General features: G+C 33.7%; 1 pseudogene across 1 annotated transcript; it reads left to right on the plus strand.

Annotated features, from left to right (window-relative positions):
• Positions 1-22816: 22816 nt before the first annotated feature.
• Positions 22817-23325, plus strand: LOC149569308 (RNA polymerase II C-terminal domain phosphatase-like 2 pseudogene; annotated as a pseudogene). Its single transcript, XR_016361443.1, has 3 exons — positions 22817-22884; positions 22981-23034; positions 23221-23325. The product of XR_016361443.1 is annotated as an RNA polymerase II C-terminal domain phosphatase-like 2 pseudogene (transcript).
• Positions 23326-23528: the final 203 nt, after the last annotated feature.

A 23528-nucleotide genomic window follows, 5' to 3' on the forward strand; every position in this document is an offset into this window, starting at 1 on the left:
GAAGAATATACACTTGTACCCTTAGGTGCACTAAGAAATCCTCTAGTTCTCAAACCTTAGCTACTAGCTTTTCTCATGAACTCAAAACTCCACCATAATCCTACTGTAAATTGCCTCACATTCAGCAGTTGATTCACATGCTTAGGAAAAATCATCCTTTAGCTACTCTCTAGTTCCCACTTTGAACTAAATTTCATACCACTCTTTAATGACTCACTCCACTAACTCAATGCCTTAAGACTCCACAAGACCTTCTTACTTATACCCAACTAAGCCACAAGTCGGCCTAACCCAATACAAATTAAAATAAACCCTTATGTTAAATGCTCATGCAAGCCACAAGTCAACTTCAACAAATTAGATAAATACCTACAACCTAAATTAAATTCCAAGGTTGGCTAACACTAGAGATGAAACATAGACAACTCAGGCAACACATGAGTGTCATAAACAACCTCTAAGTAATAGTAACTCCACCAAGCATAACTGAGCCCCTTCATTCACCAAGCCACTTAGTCAACATAGAAATTGAACCATGAAGTAAAATGATCCCCTTGGTATGTGCCAAGTTCCCACAAGCATCATCAAACACCTTCGACAACTAAGTGCCCCAAGCTATGTCGAGCTTCTTTGATAATCGAGCACCTCTAGGATCGTTGAGTCTATTCATCCATCAAGTTCTCAACCAAGAATTGCCAAGAGATGACCAAGTAACCTCTACTGAGAATCTCTTCTTCAACTGAGTAATAGTCCAAGTACACACCAAAAAAAATATCGAGCCTCCTCCCATGAACTCCAAATTAGACATTGAGAAAACCCAAGATGCTCCTACATCATTCAGCAACTAGAAAATCATATTTCAAAATGAGAAAAGTTTATCAATTCTTATTCCAAATAATCATTAAAAAAATTCCCAAACTTTGTCAATTTCTACACATTTCACTAGTTACTTCATTTTTAAATTCTAAATAATAATACCACTTTTATGTCATTGAAGTTGAATAGTTATACTTTTGTCAACCTTTTCCTTTATAAAAGGGTAACATAGGTGTGTGAAGTTATCTTTCATTATTGTCTCTTATTGAAACTAGAATCCCTTATGGTTGGCAAAGGCTCCCATAATTTAGGTATTGGGCCTTGAAATATTGTTATCATGCTCTAGATTGTATGGTTACTAATACATTTGGCATTAATTTGTGATGGCTATGTGTCCCAATTATGAAAAAAATGTGTCGCCACTGCGATAGTAATAGACGTCATTGTTTTTTAGTCAAAAATTATGATGTCTACCCTATACCATTGCAATTATGATGCATATCCATCACTATGCCACCACTTTATTGTGACATCAACATTGTCAGAATTCTAGTGGATGGCATCGCAATTGTGATGAAAACCCCAAAAATTGCAATGGTTGTTGACCACTTTATTGTGACATCAACACTGTCACAATTCTAGTGGTTGGCATCACAATTGCGACATTAGCCACAAGAATTGCGATAGCGGTTGCCGTCGCAGCTACAACAATGCCATCAAAATTCTTGTGGCCAACATCACAATTGCAATGTCTACCACTAGAATAGTGATGGCAATTGTCATCGCTGCTACAACAACCCCATTACAATTCTAGTAGTAGATGTCACAATTACGATGAATAAAAAGTAAAACAAAAAAAAAAATGTCCTCGATTATATTTAGTTGTCAATACCTTCCCATACTGACCACCCCTATCAATCAGTTGTCAATACAGTTATTTTTCCATATAGGTAAGGATTGCTAGGCTAGATTGAATTGAGAAAGAAGGCACTAAAAACACATTACAAGAAGAGTTGGAGTGCAAGATTGATAACATAAGACAAAAAGTGGAGTTATTTGTATGAGGAGAAATTGACCCGAGATAAGTGTACAAGGAGAAAATCTCAATTTTTTGATCCAGGAAGTTGAAGTGAAGACGCAAGGCCTTCAAACAAATGAAGATCATAACTTGAGTCTTGCTCAGGTTCACCACCAACTGGCATTGGTCAGAAAATGAGGCCATCTCATCAATAAGCCTCTGGAGCCCCTCTCGAGAAGAGGTCAGAAGGACCACATCATCTACAAATAGGAGAATGGAGATTAGAACCTAATACAAGTAGAAGCCATCCTTGGGGAGTGAAGCCTCACAAAGGGAGACCTTGAGCTCATAATATAGATGCCCAATAACATAGGGGAGAGAGAGTAGTCCTACTTCACCCTGATGGTGTTGTGAATTAGATCTAAAAATCCCACCAAAGTCTTAAATCTACCAAACATTGTCTCGTAGAGTCTCATAATCACTATAACTAGTATATCTAGAGTACCAATGTCTCTGAGTCTCTAAAAGAGAGCCCCATAAGGCTTTGAGTCAAAGCCCTTGCGAAATTCTATGAAACAATAGTAGACTTTTTCTATATAGTGTTGAGCCTCCTCAATAGCTTGCAAGGTTAAAATGTGATCCATAGTCTAATAATTTGCATGGAATCCCGTATGTCGCCTACCACAACACTATCAATTGTCAAGTTTTCAAGTAAGAATAATGTTCAGAACTATGGCATAAAGCTTGGAAAAGGTATGCTCGATCATGATGGTCCTATAGCTGCTGGGGTCTGATGCCAACCCAGATTTGTGAATCGAGTAAATCACGTGCCTCAACCAAGAAGCATGGAAACTAGTACACACCACCCTATTGAAGAGCACCAGGAGGATGGGGCACATAATCAAAATACCAATCTTTAAAAACTTTTCTTGAAAACTATCCTTGTTAGTAGCTCTGCTACATCTCATAACTTTGACGGCCTCACAAACTATAGATGGAGTGAAAAGATGGCAATGGGTGGGGGAGGTAAGATGAGTGGGTTGTTGACTAGGGATATCATAGAGAGTAGAGGTGTGGGAAACCAGGGAGTGCCAATCAAGGGTGGAAGGTAGGGGAGGATGGTGAAAGAATAAAGTGTGCCAGAAGGATTTTGGGTTGTGGGCAAGCATGTCATAGATAGATCTGCATTGTTAAGCCACAAATAATCACTTCCTGTGATAAATAAGGTGATGATATCAAGATTCCATCTGAGTGTACAAGGGGGAATGGGTAGAAAAAGATGCATGCAAGGAGCGATGGAAAGACTTACACCCAACGTCGAACCAAAGATTAATAGGACATGATTTTGGACTAGCGTAGCTAAGGGGGGAGGAGGTGCGGTGGGGTATGGAGAGGAGGGCAGACTCCCAGATACCATCAACAACTAGATCAAATAAGAATGAGGCCTGGGAGGGACTAGTAAAGCAATTTGGAGGGATTAGTAGAAATAAAATTATACCACTTGTAAAGTTTAAACAAACCAACATATTAAGAAAAATAATTCTAAGTAGGACATGCTCTATTAAGATGCATCTAGTTTAGAAGCTTATTGATAGTGTAGGAATATGTACTATGTTTACCTTCTCCCTATAGGTTGAGAACTCCTTATAGAGGTCTAAGTAGTCTTTCTAGTTCTTGGGAAATATTGGATTGTAGCTATGACACTCATATTAACATCCTTAAATGGAGATAATTTTTCCTCAAAACAATCACTTGTTCCGAACACATCCGTACATTATTCATCTATTGTTCTTGGTAAGGTTCTTCTTACTTGAGTTTCTTGTTCCACTTTCACCTCAGGTTTAATCCTCTTTATTCCTACATGTGCTTGATTTTCTCCATCAACAATTGGATGTCAGTAAAGCTTTTGATTTTCTCCATATTACTTGAGTTTCTTGCTTCAGCCTTTGATATCACTAATATATCCCAACTCAATCTCCACAAAGAAAAAAAATAACTTGCAAAGAAAAATTGAACAAAATATAAATGGGAAAATTCATTCTCTTTTGGACAAAGGTATGATGCTATAATAGGAGTAAAAGGCCACAAAGGACGTAGAGTATAGTTCATCAAAATAGTGGACTTTGAAACTCTAAAACAATGAAGAATAATTAATCATTATGATAATAAGACATCAATGTTACAACTCATAATAGAGAGAGTACAATTATGACTGTCAATGACCATATGCAAAAGATGCAGTGACCATGGAACCATCAACAAATAGTGCAATTGACCATCAAACTAAAATACATATGCAGTCATGTGCTATAGAAAAAATAATCTAACCATCGACACTAACGACATAGCAGAGATAATGTCTGAAAATAATGGTCATGGCAAGCAAGTAGGCATGTTGTTTTACAAAGGCAAAGGGGTATGAGTATGTTGTGATAAACCCAAACAATTGCTACTTGAGTCACAATGATCAATCTAAATATAAGTTTGAGAAATATGTTAAGGAAATACTATAGTAGTAAGCTTATGAAATACAATGAAGTCATTAATGCATCAGTGATGATAGCACTAGGGCAGCATGCTATTGTAGTGGTAACATGTAGCTATAGGAGTTAATGCACTCATTGAGTAGTCCCAAATCAAAAGAAGTCATCAACAATAAAAGAAACATTAATTTAATGAATATTATTGATATCTCATGAAAGGAAACTGTGTTGTATAAAGCAACATGACAGTACAATGGAGGTGTTAGCATTGATTAATAATACCATTGGCAATTGCAAGAGATTATTGTTTGATGAACTATGTAAGTGCACTACCTTGAATGATAGTCAACCATGTTTATAGTTAATATTGATGGTGATCAACAAAGTCATATATTATGACAATGTCACCAAATATGCCATTAAAATAGAGATGGCATAAAACCCCAGGATTTACTCACTAAAGTATTGTGCTAAGAATAAATGAGCATTTACAAAAATGATTAACACATTAATGTATCATGCTAAAAAACATGAGCCTTCACAGTACACAAATAAATAAATAGAAATCCCAAAGCATTTGTTGTAGATTTCTTCAAAATGGAGATACATGATGGTTTACTAAGTAATAGCATACAAATCAATTATGTCTTGGTGTAGATATCGTCATCTAGAAGACAATGAACAATAAGAATCAAGTAAGGTATTGTTATTAAAAAGTGCAAGGATAGAAGGTTTTGATCAAACATTCTAATATTAAAATGAACTTGCCTTGTGTTCATGACTAATGGCTAACATCTCCCCTCAATCTAGCTTGTGTTGTCTAAGGCCTTGGGAAACTTGAAACAAAACAATTTTTAGGTCCTTCGCTGAAGCTTCATTTTGAAATTGGTGAACCTGCATAGACAAATAATAATAAAAAATTATAAGGTATCATGGTGCCATCTCCTTATTACCAATAAGTTGTTTGAGTATGTTTTCCACGTATGAACTACTATTGTATATGAGAATCTTTCCTCATCTTTCGTAAATTTTTTGATCTTATAATATAAAGGGAGTGGTCCCCAAGAATAAGAAATTAGTGATTAAAGAAAACACATAGTTATCAATAATGATAAGATTCTTGAACTCTGAGCCCTGCATTTTGCGTTGTATGGTGAATTTTACTTGCATTGTTTCATTAACCAATGGAGGGTAGTTAAAATATCAAACAGAAATTGTAAATAGTTAGCAGGGTTTCCAACCCTTGTTACACCTTATTTTGGTCATGTTGGAGTCATTCTAAACTATCTTTGGTGTTTGGGAGTCCTAGAGGATCCAATTGCACTCTTGGTTGGGTGTGTAGAATAAAGGTCAAGTACTACAATCTACCTTGTGACTGGTAACAACAAGTTTTCCTTAGACCTGATTTGTTTTGGGTTGCATTGATGTTTATTTTGGTTTCCATTTATGTTAGAGGGTTGGATTTCTCCAAAACACTTGGTTTCAAGGTTGGGTGTATGAGGCCTTGAATGGTACAAGGGAGAAGTAACCTGTATGCAACCTTATGTGATGAGTTGGGTCCATGAATTAAAGGAGCAGTTGTAACAGCAGATTAGTTCCTTGTTTGAAGGTGAATCAAGCCTTGAATGTTCTTGTAGAGAATAGAGGATTGGGGTGATAACTTGAATTTCTTAGTTGTTCCAAGGTGCTAGGAGTTTGTTGGTGCTTCCAAAGCATGTTACTCTGCATCATATATTGGTGTGGAGGAACACTGAGATCCAAGTTGAGAATCAAGAGCATAGACAAGCTAGTCTATCCTAGCATTTCCCATCACATTATATAAAAAATTTGATACAATTTTTCATTTACTAATACTTACAACTCTTGCTTGAAGTTTCAAAAAACCACCAGATCCGAGCTTGTGTGTCCCATGCTTTTCTAGTCTTGCCTTTGTTGCCTTTGATGTGTTAGGCAATCTATGAAAAGTTTGAAATATGTTAGATAGTATAAATATAGAGGTTAATTAGTACATAATTACATTATCAACAATATCACATACCTTGATGTACTCTCCACTGGTGTAATATTATTTTTCTTGTCAGCTTTATACTTTCCATCCAAAATTAGAGCCTGCCACTCAACCTCAAGAACATAGGGCGGACACTCGTACCTAGTGTTATCCCATAAATTTTTTCTATACTGGTCCCTAATATACTTCAAACATAAACTAGCTTTTTCAAGGAGCTTGTTTCACTTGAATGCACGAGGTCCAAAGAGTTGGGTCATGCTCTCTATAAGATCATCCTTCAATGGTTTCTCTTGGTTATTCCACCTTTTAAGTAAAAAAAAATATTATAGACTCATAAATGAAGTGAAGCTACCTTTAATATAGTTCAAGAAATGGATGAAAAGGAAAACTATTCTAGCAATGATATGAAATCAAAATAGTGGTTTGGGGTTTTAGTTAGGATATGATGTTCCACCAGGTACGCAAGGTGGGCCTGAATATTCGCAAACACTCATCACCGAGTTTTCTCCAAAAAACATCATTGCCTACAAAATAATCATGGGATCATTAGTCGATGAAGAGTGATCAAAAACTAAATTACTATTATATCACTATAGAATAATAATAACTTTAAAGTACCTAGAACTTTGGCTACTTTTAATGGAATGCCTTCATCGTCGCTGATGATCAATATGACATCCTTCACCATTCCCGTACTAGGAACATACCAACATCCAGGAAATGATGTTGTAGCTCCTATTGCAAAAAGTTTCATAAGTTTCATAAGTCTTTGTCACGAAGTATAAAAGAACAAATGATAATTGATGTTAAAAAGTTGTAAAAAAAAAAATTTTGTTGCTATCATAAGAGAGAAAAAGAGGGATTTGTGTACCAGTAGATGGTGCAATAGTCGATACCTGTAAGCTGCCTGTTATCGACTCAATAGTCGAAAAGAGATTTGTGGTTTTCCTAGAGGAGGCAGCGTTGTCATAGGATTCAATTTATTTGAAGCTGAACAATAAAATTGTTAGAGCATACATAAATATAGAATGCATAGACTAGCATGGACAAGATTGTTAAAGCATTAAAAAAAAGGATTGTTCGAGCATGTATTATCAATGATTATGATCATTCGTATATATATTTAGTAGAAAACACAAGTGGGGAATGGAACATGCGATCTACCTGAACCACCTGCAACACCCTCATCATGGGAACGGGGCTCGAAATCACGTAAAAAACTCTATAAAGACAACGCATCCATATTTTAATTAATGCCATAAAAGAGGATAACATAAAAACCATTATTGAACTCTTGTTATAATTAAAAATGTCATTAATACTTACTTATAATCCCTCTTGTTATAATTTTCTTTAGCAACTTTTTAATCGAACCGATTGGGTCATCGGTCTCTACTAAATCAATATAGAAAGGGTCCTCCTTAGGGGGGGACTGCTGATCAGGAACTGCAGGTTCCTTTCCCTCCCTCCGGCCACTGGCCCTCTATGACAACAATAGTATTAGTATTATCAAAATTACTCCAAAATAATGAGGAAAACAACATTAGAAAAATAACATTTTGCTTATATCTAGTTTGCACAATTACAATGAGTTTTACCTGCTCATGTGTAGATGAGCCAGGAACATCGCCAGCATCCCCTCCAGGTGGTTGCTCCATATTGTTCCCTTGTGTCAAAGATCAAGTATAAAAATGTTAGCCAAAAATTTATTGACTAAATGGTATGTTGGAGTCATTGATTAGAAGTTGGTTTAATAGTATGTACCACCCTCATGATAGTAGCCTCGTTTGTATCTATGCGGTTCAGATTCTAATCAATAAGAAGCTCTTCCCCCGCACGTATTGATTTTATTGAACAGATGAATACACGATTTCCCTTGTGCACCTTAAATATGCAATTGGGTTGCTTTATAGTTGACCTAGGTCATGTACTATTTATAAAATCCGCAATATTCCCTATTGCTTTTGGCCTTCCATCAATGTATATAGCCACACTTTTACTTTGATTATTGTCTTGCTATTGTATATAATTTTCTGAGAGGGCATACCTACACGTACTTTTTTTATATTGAACAATATGCATCCAACTTTTGTAATCATAACATGGTCCAACATACTCCATCAATTCTATCATGCCCTAATTTTACCAAGGTAAGACACACTAGATTTTTTTTTTTAATACTTTTTTTAAAATAATCATGCTATTATTATTACCATTATTATTATAAGGATTAATCTTTACTAACCAATTCAATGTCTTGACTTAGCTTCTAACTTATTGAAAATTACTTATGCCTCTAGGTTTTCTATTATGCTAACTCTCAGATAACCTTAATATTTTTTTATTACGTGCTTAATTTTTCATCAAATGGTAATAATATTGTTAATAAGTATTACTTAAAATTACTTGTACCTACCATTCTTAATTTATATCATTTATTTTAATCCTTTATAATATGATTATATGTTAACATATTGAAATTACTAAATAATATATTACTATTGATCACACATTTTAAATTCCCAAACTTTCCCACAAGGGTATAATACTCAATAAGTAATAATAACAAATCCTATTAACCTATATTCCCCACTTATTTATTATTTGAGATTTAATCCTCTAATACATAATTTACCAACATAAGATGATCCATAAAGAATATAAAGTAAAACTAAACCTAAACTTAATATCTTACCTACCCATCAACTCATGACACCTATACACATCCTTACACTACATTTTCTTCTTCAAGCAAATTTCTAGCCTACAATCCCTAGACTCACGTGCCATATCCCTCCATCAAGGAATTTAACTTAGACTATATTTACATATATCATATTTCCTCCAACATCTTGAGTTAAAAAGTCTTTAGTCAGGTCAACCTAACTAGCAAATAAGAATGCCTCTCTACCCTTAGCCAGGCATTAGTCTATGCTGTCATAACACGTGGGCCTTCTCCTATGTGTCTCATTTTTGCTAACCAAGGCATATGTGTTGGGTGCATTGACTCAAATTCAACCTTTTTACTCTCCCCAATGCAGGTGCCTAGAATTTTAGGATGACACTTTTCCCTTGGTTCAAGATAATGATGGTTGGAATAAGGAGTCTGACTTCATGTCAGAGTTGTTTCTCCTCCCAAGACTTAGTCACATGTGTGAGTTCCTAAGGTAAACTAAATGTGTGCGCTTGGGGATGCATAATGTTTTAAGTCTATTCTTCTAGCTTGAACATAGCATAACGCCTGGGAAGGATATTATTTGACCTCATTATTATTATTAATTTTGTTTCTTGCTTGATCTAAGTTTATTATTATTAAAATTTCTCTCGATTTATAAGATATGCATATTTTTATATATATTTAGGTGCATGTGATAGTGACTTAAAGGTCACATGACTCTTGAGAGTCTACTCTTTTTTTTTCACAACCTATAAGATAGGTGCTGGTTATGTCAGAGTATTCATCTTAGAAAGAAAGTTATCATAATTATATTTAATGTACTAGATTCTAGATATATTCTATTAATATTTTATTGCTCTGTATTATGATGGGGAAAGAGTTATTTTTTTCTTCCCCATACATTTTCCAGAGAGGAAAAACAATCCTACAGCAACATGTCTTATAGATTTGTATTATGTGTTTTCTCTTTCAAACAAACTTCATTCCATCCTATCATGAAATTGAGTTGATGTTTCATTTACTTAGAATTGTATTAAGCTTGAAAACTAGAGGAAGTGATGTCCATGCATGTAACATGAGCTATCAACAAAACTATTCCTTCCAATTATTAGGTGCGCAAAAAAATTGTAAGCAATCAACTAAGTTATAATTTGCACAATTACAATCAATGGTATTTCTTCACATAACATCTATGGAATATTACTATCAATTAGTCATCTACAAATACCACAAGGAGAAAGATTTCATACAAATTTCCTTCATAACATATCAAATTGAACATGGAAAATTTACTTTAAGTAACAATCATTTATGAAACCTTTTTGTCTTGAATAGATCATCTCATATTTACAACACTCAACCTTAACCTAACATTCCACTAAATAATATGCAAGCGAGACAAGAGAATGGATCTTAATGAAACTTTCATCAAAATTTCATAATGAATTCTTTCTTATTAGTAAAGTATATACCTTCCCTAAACTTTTCTTTCACATTTCAAATGGTAACAATGATGCCAATGTAAATCTACAACTCATACTAATGCTTTCATAACACATAAAACTTCAAATGATCATTGCTTTACAAGAACATATGTACACACTTCTCAAATCCTTCCCCCTTCATATTCAAATGATAACAATAACACAATCCCTTTACTTCACATAGAGGAAACACAAGAGACTTTCCAAAATCATGAGGAACATGAACATTGAAGGACATGAACAATGAGTAGCATGAACATTGATCAACATGATCATTAAGAACATGAACAATGAGAAAATTGAACATTGAGCCTTTTTTTTTAACACATTTGGATCTTCTCCACTTTGACAAGGGTGGAACCCTAATACTTAATGGCATGCATCTTCACAAAACTACACATAACACACACAAAATAGGAACCTTGGAGGCTCACCTCCCAACCTAGGCTTCTTTGAAGCCACCCACCAAGCAGGGGAAACAAGAACCAAATAGGTTACACACATACATTACAAAATTTTGCATGAATACACAACACAAACACAAATCAACACCCTTCCATGGCTTGCACAATGATTCACCATTGGAATCATAAAATGTTGGGTGAAGTTGGGCTCTTCAAGGAGGAGAAATTATAACAACATAAATATCATATTGCCAATGCATTTTTCCTCTCAAGGCCACCACAACATAAACAACATAATGCCACTACATTGCCTCTCAAGGCCTTCAAAAACAACCATCTTCTCCTCATCTACCAAACCTCCTTATACCTCCCAAACAACAAGATTCATGGCCATGATGGAGCCCATGCTCCATGATAATAATAAACCTCATCATGAGGTCAAAAAAAAATTCTTTTCTCACCTGCAATGTCAAGCCCAACTTGTGCCCTTCACCCAAGGCTTCTCTGCCCTCCCAAGGGTGAGTAAAGCCTTCACACCCATAATCACAGTCAACTCTCACATTCAAACAAGAAACAACAACAAAAAAAGTGAAGAAAAACAAAAAAAAACCAATAAAGGATCTCCAAAGGGCACAAAACACATTCACATCTCCACAACACAATGACAAAGATCATAACACTAGATTCACAATGCAATGCATAATCCATAGATAACTCTTCACACTTTTTAGATTTTCTTATCCATACTAAGAAAAGAACAAAAGAACATGTTTGAGCCACCAACCTTGGTCCAAGCTAGGCTAAGGATAGTTGTAGTAGAGCCCCCTTTATCTCCCTCCAAAAACTTAGCTATCTCTAAAATTAGAGAGAGGGTGAACAACCCACTAACTTGTCACTTCCCCCTTAAAAGACTCTCCAATAACCCTTTTTAGTAAGAAAAATCAAGCCTCCCTATCTTACATTGTTGCTCCTCCAAAATAATAAGGTTTACCAATTGGGGTTGAGAGGGTTCTATCATAGAAAAACTCAAATTTCGAATTGGTTCAAGTTGGCTTTGTTTAAGTGGTTCCCAAAGCTAGGAAAACATTAAAATACTTAAATTTAGGCCCCTGACCTACTATACTACCATTAGGGTGAATTTTTAACAATAAAATGACACCTTAGGATCCGATTTAGACCCCCTAAACTCCTTGTCAAGTTTGAATTCGAATTGCAACTTGATGTGACCCATCCAAACACTCTCTCCCAAATGGGTGTACTCAAGCATTAATTTGAAAAGAAGGAAGAGGACCAAGATTGAGTAACTTTGAGACCAACACTATAGGTGACATGTCATCAACACATATTCTATACAAGTGTCAAGTGACACACATAAAAATACATTACATTTCCCTTGGCATGCCTTTAATGCATCTAATATATGATTAAACATATTCACAAGCAAGCAACCATACAATTATGAAGAAAAATACTTTCACAACGAGGCTTTTGAATCTTCCAAAGATTCACCTTGGTTAAACTATGTTCAAAAGGTTTGAAACTTGTTTCCCCAAGAATTTACATGGTTCCACTTTCCTGCACACTTAGCTCAATGTCAGTAGTCCAATAAAATAATACAAAAATACATGTAGATAAGTGCAGAATAATCCAATATCATTTAATCCACACTAACTTATTCAGTTAACTTCCATCTAATTATTTCCATAAACTATTCAAACATTTCAATATCAAAATATGTGTATCAACATTTATCTTTCTTATCATAATGAAATTACCATTCTATACACTATCACAATACTTGTCTATCATAACCATGAACACTAAGGTCATATCTATTAAATCATTTAAGCAAATAAATGGATCCTAGTACATGTATTTAAATGGAAATCACTAATATGCAGACTAGTTTACTAATATCTTTTCAATCAAGTTAAAAATAATGACATTCATAGCAATATCCCTTCATCACATTACGAGGGGTTTGTGTGTGAGTTTCTAGGGTTAATTCCTCAAACTGTTAGAATGTTTCCATAATTATGTCATCATAATATAAAAGCAATTTTTGAATGTAACCATATGTCTTGCTGTCCTCATTATCAAATTACATTTATCTTCATATCATAATCCTCATCTTATAAAGTAACATAATTGAATTAACATTTATCTACAAATCATAAATCATCATAATCAACTTAACATTTCATATTGCATCAAAATCTAATAGTATCAGATCATAAAATTGTATCCTTATGTGTTTAATCATTTCAAACAAAATAATAGGTTCTCATGTAACATGATTAGATTAACATTCTAAACAACCTCATAATCTATTCTCTATCATAGTGATGAAATATTAAACTCATGAATATTAACTTACAAGGCATGTGAGTTGGGTTCATTTGCATACCCAAATCTATCCTTTGGTGCCAATTTTCATTTGAACATTACAATTTGACATTCAAGTATTTATGTAATTCAGTTTCTATTAAAGCAATTGAAATAGATTAGAACATGAAATAAAATCATTAAAAATAACAATTAGGTTCTAATAAATGCAAATCATCAAAATGTTGATATTAAAATGACATAACCCTATAGTCTCAAAACAATATCAAAACATCAAATTAAAAGTACCACGATGCAATTATGTCATCTATACTATGGTGGATTGGGTGAGGCCTCAAAAATTTAGAAACTTTTTTGTAAGACACCTTTATGGCATCCATAGAAAATAGGCCCAAACCATGTAATGATGATGTTTCTATGTGATATATCCTCTTGTTAACACAAAAATCAGTGTTTATTGGAGGAAGTTGCTTGGGTACCCAATGTTTCTATAGATGTTGGTACCTCAAGGGCACCTCGATTTCACCTTCCATCTCATCATCATAAGAGCATGACCTCCCTTGAGCAAGGAAAAATTTCATGCGTTTATTGAATTTCCTTCTAGTCCTTTGACCTCTAGTTAATCTCCCTGTTCTAGATAAACTGCATGTCTCACTTTCCTCTTCTATTCCTATATTTCCCTCACTCGAGGAAGACACTTCTGACAAATACCTATTTTTTGGTACCTAAAAATGGGAGAGATCTTAGAAGACATTGATCTTACTATTGATAAGTGTATTGAATAGACTGTCTTTAAGGAGTATTGACTTATACCTGTCGATCTATGAGACTGTACGAGATGCTCTTGAAAGGGGTTCAATTTCCTGAAAATGTAATTCAATTATTGTGAGCATAATCACATCATAATCATAATCACATTCATCATAAGCATCACATAAATATTAAAAACATTAAAAGGTACACAATATAACACTTAAATCAGGCTCACATTATAAGCCTACTAGGGAAATAGGCCTAGTGAAGGGCTAAAATTGGGTTTTTGTATTATCTAATGAGTTGAGGGCTTAGTGACCTTGAGGACATGCTATTTGAAGTTTTTTGATGTGTGTGGAGGTGGAGGAAACACCTAGTTAAGGTGAAGTCAGGTTTGGCACCTATTGAGGCATTGTGAGCATTTGATAGTTTGTTGATTAGATTGCTTGGATGAATCCATTAGATGTATTGAGGGACATTCATGGGATTATTCCAAAGATGTAGAACCTAAGGTGGCATAAGGATTTGGTGTGCACTCTGATAGGTTATGGAGTTGGCTTGGATCAAGGAGAGGGATCTTATGAAGATGCTTGGTTGGTGTTGTGAGAACACTATGGAAGTCCCTCTTGTTATGAATGATTGCAAGTCCACCTAGGGTCTCTGCATCACCTAAAGAGGTAGAATTATTAACCAATAAATTGAGTAAGCACTTATATTATGTTTTCCCTATAAATTTTATTCTAGGTACAACTCCCTTTTATAGATATTTAATGAATTCTCTTTTCTAAACTAAACACTTACAAATGCTTTTGACCTTAAAGAAAATAAGGCTCAATACATTCACGCATCAATATGTGTTTTAAATAGTTTTATTTAATTAATTTAGATTAATAGTTAATTTAGATTTTCAGTATTCTATTTGTAGTTGAAACTTGTAGCTTTTAAATAGATAATGAATAAACTATGTAACCATATATATAAGAAACACATATTTCTATCAAGAAATGACTATTAAATAGATTAAGGATTGATGGCATACCTCTAAATTCCATCATCATCATCCTCGCCGTTGTCATCATCATCATCATCCTCATCATCATCATCATCGTTGTCATCATAATCCTCACTATCATCATCATTGTTGTCATCGTCGTTGTCATCATCGTCATAATCATCAACATCAACATCATCTTCACCATCATCATCATCATCTTCTTCTTCTTCATGAAACTTTTTGCTAGGAACATCATCCAATAACTGTCAATTGTGATCACCATCTACATCATCTTCTACTTCTTCAGTATCTTCTTCTTCCATCGCATTATACTTTATTGGCCTTCCTCTCGGTTCATGTCTAACAAAAAATGACCAACTCAATTTATGTGGAACCTTTGTGTAAAATACTGGCTCACATTGGCTTGGAAGAACATAGGGTTCATCCCTAACTGGCTCAAACAACCTTGTATTAACCATTGTAAATCCATTATCATGTTCAATAACAGTTCTATCAAGATCATTTGGATTAAGTCGTAGCCTATACCATTTGACAAAAAAGAGTACCAATTTGAAGGAACTAAAGTCACACTCACGTATATCATCCAAAATGCCATAGTATCAATTTTTAGACTCTTGAGGATGTAAGTCATTTCTAGATGAAATATTAGTTACTTGAAAGACTACAGTTATTCCTGAATCACAAGTTTTCTTCGTGTCATCCAAAACTTTGATGCAAAATTTATGACCATTAGAGAACATAGCCTTGTGGTGTTTAACCTACAATAATATGTGAAACATGTCAAAATTATTATATCGTGAGTTGATAAACATACGGGTGATTAATAAATTTTTACATACCTGGAAATCTCTTGAACCACATGCTAAATCTATTTCCCTTTGCGTAACTTTAGAATCTCCATTATGATGAGCTTCTTTAACCAATGAAGATACACCTTTCCATGTTAATGTGCAACCAGAATGTTGACATCGTTCAATCCATACCGGCATCCAATCAATATTGTTTGCAATATACAAATGTAGTGCATCCCACTCTCGAGCACCTGTACAAAAAAAAATAGACAACTTACAACTAATTTATTTTGAAGATTAAGAAATAATTTATTACAATAAAATCTTATAATTTATTACCTCTCACTTTCCTCAATGTACCTTTCCCCATCAAGTACTCCCCTTCTAATTTTTTAAAAGGATTGAGATCCCAAATGCGATCTACATGGATATTTGATGCAAACTTAGGAAGATATTCAGTAATGTACACCATAGTCCAGTATACCATATATCCCTCTACCATAGAACCCTTAGGATGTGCTCTTTTTCAAACCAAAGCCTTCAAAGATTTCAAATCCCTCTGCACCATCCACATTGACCTAGTTTGTACAAGTCCACACAATTCAATCTCCTCAACTAGGTATATGAGGTAGTGTTCCTGTGCATTGAAAAAAATTGGAGGTAGACACTTTTGCATTTCACACAACAAATGAGGAATTCTTCTCTTCCAATAGTTTATATCTTCTTTATGGATTTCTTTAGATAACAACCACCTACATTAAGAGATTCAAGTCACAAAAAATATATAGATATGAGACTTTAGAAAATAATATACAATAGATTACATAGCAAGAAAAAAAATCACGAATATAATAAATATATACAACAAATTGAATAGATATTACTGCTTACCTCATGTAACTTCCAAGATCGTATATCACTTGTTTGATGTTATTGTTGAAGTGCTCTGGGAGAGATAGAGGACGCATGTACTGCAGTAATTATGAACCAATCATTTCATTGTTTTCTAACATAACATAACAAACAGTACACATATTTTATGAATATATTGTAAATATAGAAGAACATAACTTACCTTGATGAAAGTATGCCAATCATGTGTTTTGAGCCCTGGCCCAAATTCACTTTTTTTTGATATGAGATCGTTTATGTTTGTAGCAAATCCAGTGGGAAATCAATTTTTTTGTATGACTTCTTTTATGGCATCACTTTTCTGCTTCGTTAATAACCAAGGAAGGGCACTTATATTAATCTGATCTCTATTGCTATTTGAGTGAATGAAATTCTTCAATGCATGATTGGATTCATGAATGTCATTACAAATTTTGACAATTTTTTTTTTGTCACGCCTTCCATCCAACATTTTCCACAATGTCTCTATTATATTCTTTCCAATATACATAGTATCAAACAAATGCACAATTTGTAAGTGCTCGTAGTAGGGCAACCTACTAAATTGTCTAGGATAGCTTTTTAGTCCCTTTGGAAGGTGGTCAGTACTGCCTTGATGACCTTTATGATCATCAATTACACAATTAGTAAACAAAAATCACAATAGAAATATATAAATTACAAACATAAACCATTAGGTGGAACAACATTACCTCGACAATTAATTCTATTATATTCCAACTTCCATAGGTGAGGTGTCATTCTTCATGGCTTTGATGTAGTCTCTTCTTTCCCATTGAAAATATGTTTTTTTTGTACTTCAATACTTATGATTCCTGTGGAGGAAGTGTCTACACTCATCAAACACCTAGTTTCCTAAACTTTTTGAATGACGAGATTTCATCTTTAGACCACAAACTGGACATGCAAATTTTCCCTTTGTTTGAAGACCTAGAAGATAATGATATAATTGGATTATTAAATATGTTTATTTTTATAATTAGAATTATCGTGTGTAACTTGAATTCACTATAACATACCATAAAAATGTGTTAGCCCTAGGGCATCATGTATTGTCCATGCAAGTATTGCATGGAATTGAAATTGTCTTTGTCCTATTGGTCTAGACACATCATACATAGTGACACAGTTCCATAACTCCACCAACTTGTCGATAAGAGGCTCAATATATACATTCATATATTTTACTTGATATTTACCTACTTGAATGAACAGTAACATTACATAATTATTGTGACCATTTTACTACAAGATTTGTAAGTACATGTAAATTAATAACTATCAAATGATAAGATACTTGGAACAATCATTGCCAACATAACGTGTTTCCTCTTTATTGACATCCATGGAGGAATGTTATTGTTGATAACAAAAACAGGCCACACTGAGTAAATAGATCTCATATCTCCAAATGGATTGACACTGTTTTCTGCCAATGAAAGCCGGAGATTATGAGGTTCTTCTTTGAAGTGTTGCCACTTTTTCTCTATGTGCATAAATGTCGAACCATCAACAGGGATTTGAATAATTTCATCTTGATAATTGTAATGAAGAACCTTTTGAGGCACCTTTTTTGTTAGTCAATCTGTTCAATATCTACTCGTATGACATACAGGGCATTGTGTTGCAAATTCATGTTCTTTATAATATATAATATGATCATTGGGACAAGCATCTATTGCTTCATACTCCATTCCAATATCTTTCATAATAGCAGATAATTCTTGATATGAGCGAGGTAGAATATTTGATGGTGGTAACAGAAACTTGCCTATCAATCTACAGCAAAAAATATAAGTTGTTAATATAAACAATATTAGTGGTACATTATTCACCCTTTTTTAAATATAAAGACATATATGACATACCTTAACATACATGACATTGTTATGTTGGATAAACCATTCATAGCCTTCAAGTTCAACAACAACAATACAATAGAGAGAAGAGTTGTTTGGGAGTCTTTGTATAGGGGCTCGTATGCCTTCTCAAGTAGAGGGACATCGAGGCTATCATCATCATCATGATCAGATACACTTGGACTAAATGTGTCATGGATCAATGTATTTATACCATCATCTTCAATTGTGTTTTCTGGTGCATGATCATCATCTTCCATGGGATCATTATCTTCACCTTGGATATTCACACCTCCATGTTCCTCCACTTCGAAGACCATATTCTTCAAATTTTTGTGGTTCATATCATGTACTTCCCTGGGGAGATCAACCTATATAAAATTGTTTAACATAAATAAACCATGATAATCAACTCATCATCAAGTGATTTCATATGTATATAAATTGTTAAAATGATATAATGAACAACTTACCAGTGGATGATAGTCATGCCCCCCTTCAATGTGACCATTCTCCCTACAATGTCTCTTAATTTTTTTAATTAGCAGTCTTCTATGGTTTAAGCCCTTACAAATTTTGCAAGGAAAATAACATTTTCCATCACCTTTTCTTTTCAAGTTAGATTACAATCTAGTGATTGTCTCCCTATTTTGTTCTTCACTTATATTATTTGACATGATCGTTCTTCACAAGAAGCAAAAATTGGGCTATGAAAACTTCGATCTACAACTTTCACAAACTAAGAAAAACTATCAAAATTACACAAATCTTCTTAGACCTAGCTAAATACTTTAATATTTTAAAAATATTTTCTTTAACTTTATTCCTAAGACATTTAACCCAATCACCTTTTATAACATTCAGTCAATTGCTCTAGGCAAATTTGTGGATAAGATTATTTGTAAAACTTTGACCAACCACCTGAAGGTCTTATTTCAAGACACCTTACAAAATTAAGCCACTAAAAGTAATTTCAAAACATATAAGCTAAAAGTCTAGTTAAAATATACATTAGATTAAAAAATATACAATTTTCATACCCGAGTGCCAGCTATAACTCATGCAACGACCTTCTTGCTTAGCTGTAGAAGCTCTCCAACAATCAAATTATACAATCTACAAGGCCTAACAGCAATTTCAAAACATATAAGTGAAAAGGAAAGACATATTACATGACATGGCAAAAGGAAAAAAAATTACAAGCTTTAGCAAGACATATTAAATGACATCATAGTGCTAGAGAGATCACAATTATATGAGTCAAACATAGTCATGAAAAAGCACATAAATTATTTATTATATGCAATTAAAAGATATATAGTTAGATAGGGACATCCATAGGGCATATTGACCCTTGACAAAATAGTTGCTTGACACATCTTAAGTTGCTTTATCTTATGTATTATCTTTATAGACTTATACCAAAACCAAATATACCTAGGACACAATCAACATGGAAAACTAATATCAACCATTTTGTAAGACTAATTAATTCCAATATTGATTCAAACATTGTGTGCTATATTAGACCTTCATTACCCATTCACGCTTGGACCATAAATCTCTCCATTCCCAAATAATCTTGGTACAAATTGCCTCATTCCCCTCGATTGTTAATGTTTTGCCTAGAAGTAAGGATAAACAACAACAAAGAACACAAAAAAGGTACAAAAGACACAAGACATTTATTCTAGGAGAACACTTCAGCTTGAAGGGAAAGACCCAACCACACTAGGAAAATATATTTTTTATTGATATAAAAATGTTCAAGTACAATGCTTTCAACTTGATACATTATCTCAACACACAAAGAAATCACATATATATAATTGAGAGACTCTTCATATCACAACCAATGTTCTCTTTGATTTCCAAATGCATGACACATGTCACTTCATATAATATTATCTCAAATATCCAACTATAAACAGAATCCATAGGTATTATCTCAATTTCAATACATAGAGAAAAATCAAGATAAAGATTTCTATCACAGCTAAAATCTTTAACATTGCTAATGCCAGAGTTCATTGCAAGATAAAACAAGTGTGTGATACAGTGTTTTTAAGGTCAGGTGCATTAATAAGTACAAAAAAATCACATAAAAAAGCCAAGAGATTGCAATAAATTGGGAGGAAGAAGAAACCAATGAATGTGCACAACTTTATTTGTGAGCATTTACAATAGGTTGCTAGGAGTAACTTAAACCTCACCATTTGTCTCTATTGGGATTATGCAAATGCCTATTAATTTCAACAATACCTCTTAATTTCCACTTGCAATAATATTCTTCCTTATGGAGAAATTTGGTTTCTTCTAAATCAATGTGGTATTTTGTATTAAAACAATGCTTAAAAGTGCATATTAGTTTATGTATTCATGTGTAATGTCAGCATTATGTTCTTTATTCTTGAGAGCAATAAAGTGGATAGTTTCTCCAATATTAAGGGAACCATATGAAAAATCAATTCTATAAATAGCTTAATTGAAAATTCACAAGTGGTTCTCTGTAGACTCTAATCTTGCATAGCAAAGATCGCATTCCTAATCATCTAGTGAATTAGGCATTATATTGATGCTTTTTCTTAGTCCAATTCTCTAAACCCTACATTGTGACTGTCAGGGATAAGTTATTGTTATTATATAATCTTTTGATGGTGTCTATTAAATCACAGAAAAAATTGAAAGACTTATACTACATTGACTACTACTATTGTATTTGTAGGAATCTAATTCTCAACTGCAATCAAAGATTACCTCTAATGGGGTAGACCATCAAAGTTTTAAAATGATGGCTCGCCTTCCTGATCAAACACAACTTGCTATTGCACCTCCATTTTTTATTCCCATGCAACCATCTTATACAGATACCCCAATCGAACATTTTCAAGAATATTACCATGGGATTCCAGTAGTTAAACAGTTTGTACCTCAAACCCTTAATAGTATAGAATCTAATATTCAAGGTTCTCCAATTCGAGAAGAAGGTGAAGTTCCTGAATCAGAACTAGATCCCGATACAAGAAGGTAACTTTTGATACTGTAACATGGCCAAGATACTAGAAAACATAATTCAGTTGATCCTCTTATACCTATTAGACCATTGTAAATTTTAGTACCTCCAAATCAAGTGCCTGGTGGATGGCTTGGAGTAGAAGAAGAGATGAGTCCCAGGCAACTTACAAGGCCAACTCAAGGAATAATTGTTCAGTCTGATTCTCTTTCTTTAGAAAAACAAATTCAATAGCCTTCTTTCAATCATGGTGTGGAGAATTCTCCTGCAATTGATAGGTGTCTAAGCAAGGCTAAAAGGAAACTTTTTGAGGTGGGCATTTTGATTGTTGCTACATTCATGTATTGACTATTATGTATTTGAAATTTATCTTAAAGTGAATTTGTTTGTAAGGGACTTGCTTATTAAAATTTCCTTTCCAACAAGGAATTTTTGGAGATGACAGAGTAAAAAGTAATCATATGGTTCCAGATTTGTTTTCCCATTCAGGTATTTATTTGTTAGGAAAGATTTTAATATTTTCCCAAATATAGAAAAATTCTTCTTCTAATAACTATCATTTTGATTGCTATTATTTAGCAACTTTATTCTTTACATTTATATTTTTATTCCCATGTATCCATGCATGTATATTGGATGTGAAGCATGTGGCTAATTTTGACATCCTCTAATAACTTGGCTCAACCTTTAAATTAATATTTTTGAGAGCTTGGTAACATAACTGCTCTTAAGAAGAAAAATATCTATGTTGATCAAGCAGTGCAGGAATATGCACACCCTCTTTACTGGAGATCTCTGGTTTGAGTCTAGATTGGGTTAAGGTTGTACAACATGGTGAACAATAGATAAATGAAATATCCCCTTGTGGACTCCTGCAGAGGGGGTCTCTCCCCCAAATTGGTGTTTCACGAGGCAGTGACCACAAAAAGCTACACAAAATCAATTGGTGCCAAGCTTGACATAAATTAGGTGTTAGAAATAGAAAAAATTTCAGATGAAATGTGAAGCAAAAATTCAATGGAATTGCGAGTTTTGAAAAAATTATCTATTATTTTTAGAGAGAGATTTAAAAAGCTTAAGTTAATGTATATGCAATTATAATGAAAATTCTAGTTTTGACTTGTATATGGAAATGCTAGTGGATTTTTTAAACTAAAGGTCTTATTTTGATTGAGCTAATCAGAAGATGAAGAATCTTCCATGAACAAAGTGCCAACTAATAGCAATCTTTGAGGAGGTAACATACTCAATGCTTCGAATGATATGAGAGTTTTACAAGAAATTTCAATGAAATGTGGAACAAAGGTATTCAACTGGGATTTGTCACACTATCATTTGCTTTGTATCATGATTGTCTTTCTATCTTATCAGCTACTAGATTTCTGATTAGCTGTTTCCTAGGTGGAATTTAATTCTCTTTTGGACAAGACAATGGAGCTCCAATTTACTGTGGAGGTTAGTTCGCTAGGTTGCTGGCCTTTATAGAAGGAAAATATTGCATAATAAATGAATTGGTTCTAATTACATCCCCATGGAAGTTATATTAAGTTTAATTTAAAGATAATGAGTTCAATACTGCAAATTGATTAAATTAGTGTTAACATTATTTATATTTGTTACAACAATTCTTATTGACTTCAGGTCTTGTTTAGTAGAGAAAAAGTAGGAGCAAGTATAGGTAGAACAAAGAAGGAAGCACAACACCGAGCATCTGAGGAGGCTCTTAGATACATGGCAAGTAAGTAGCAAAGTTTCAAAGCATCTGAAGAAAGAAGCACACACTGAAAATTTGGAGATGCAAGTTAATGTAGTTTGGAAATTCTAGAAATCTTTTCTCTATATATTTACAATATTCATAGCATGTGTTGAATGGTTCTTGTAAACTCAGTCCAAGCTTCTCAAGAATAAGGGATAGCCACATTATTTTATTTTAGATTTGGTAATTTAGC

The sequence above is a fragment of the Cupressus sempervirens genome, chromosome 3 (assembly GCF_028749045.1).
Source record: "Cupressus sempervirens isolate cs-2001-9-10 chromosome 3, ASM2874904v1, whole genome shotgun sequence".
Lineage (NCBI taxonomy): Eukaryota > Viridiplantae > Streptophyta > Pinopsida > Cupressales > Cupressaceae > Cupressus > Cupressus sempervirens.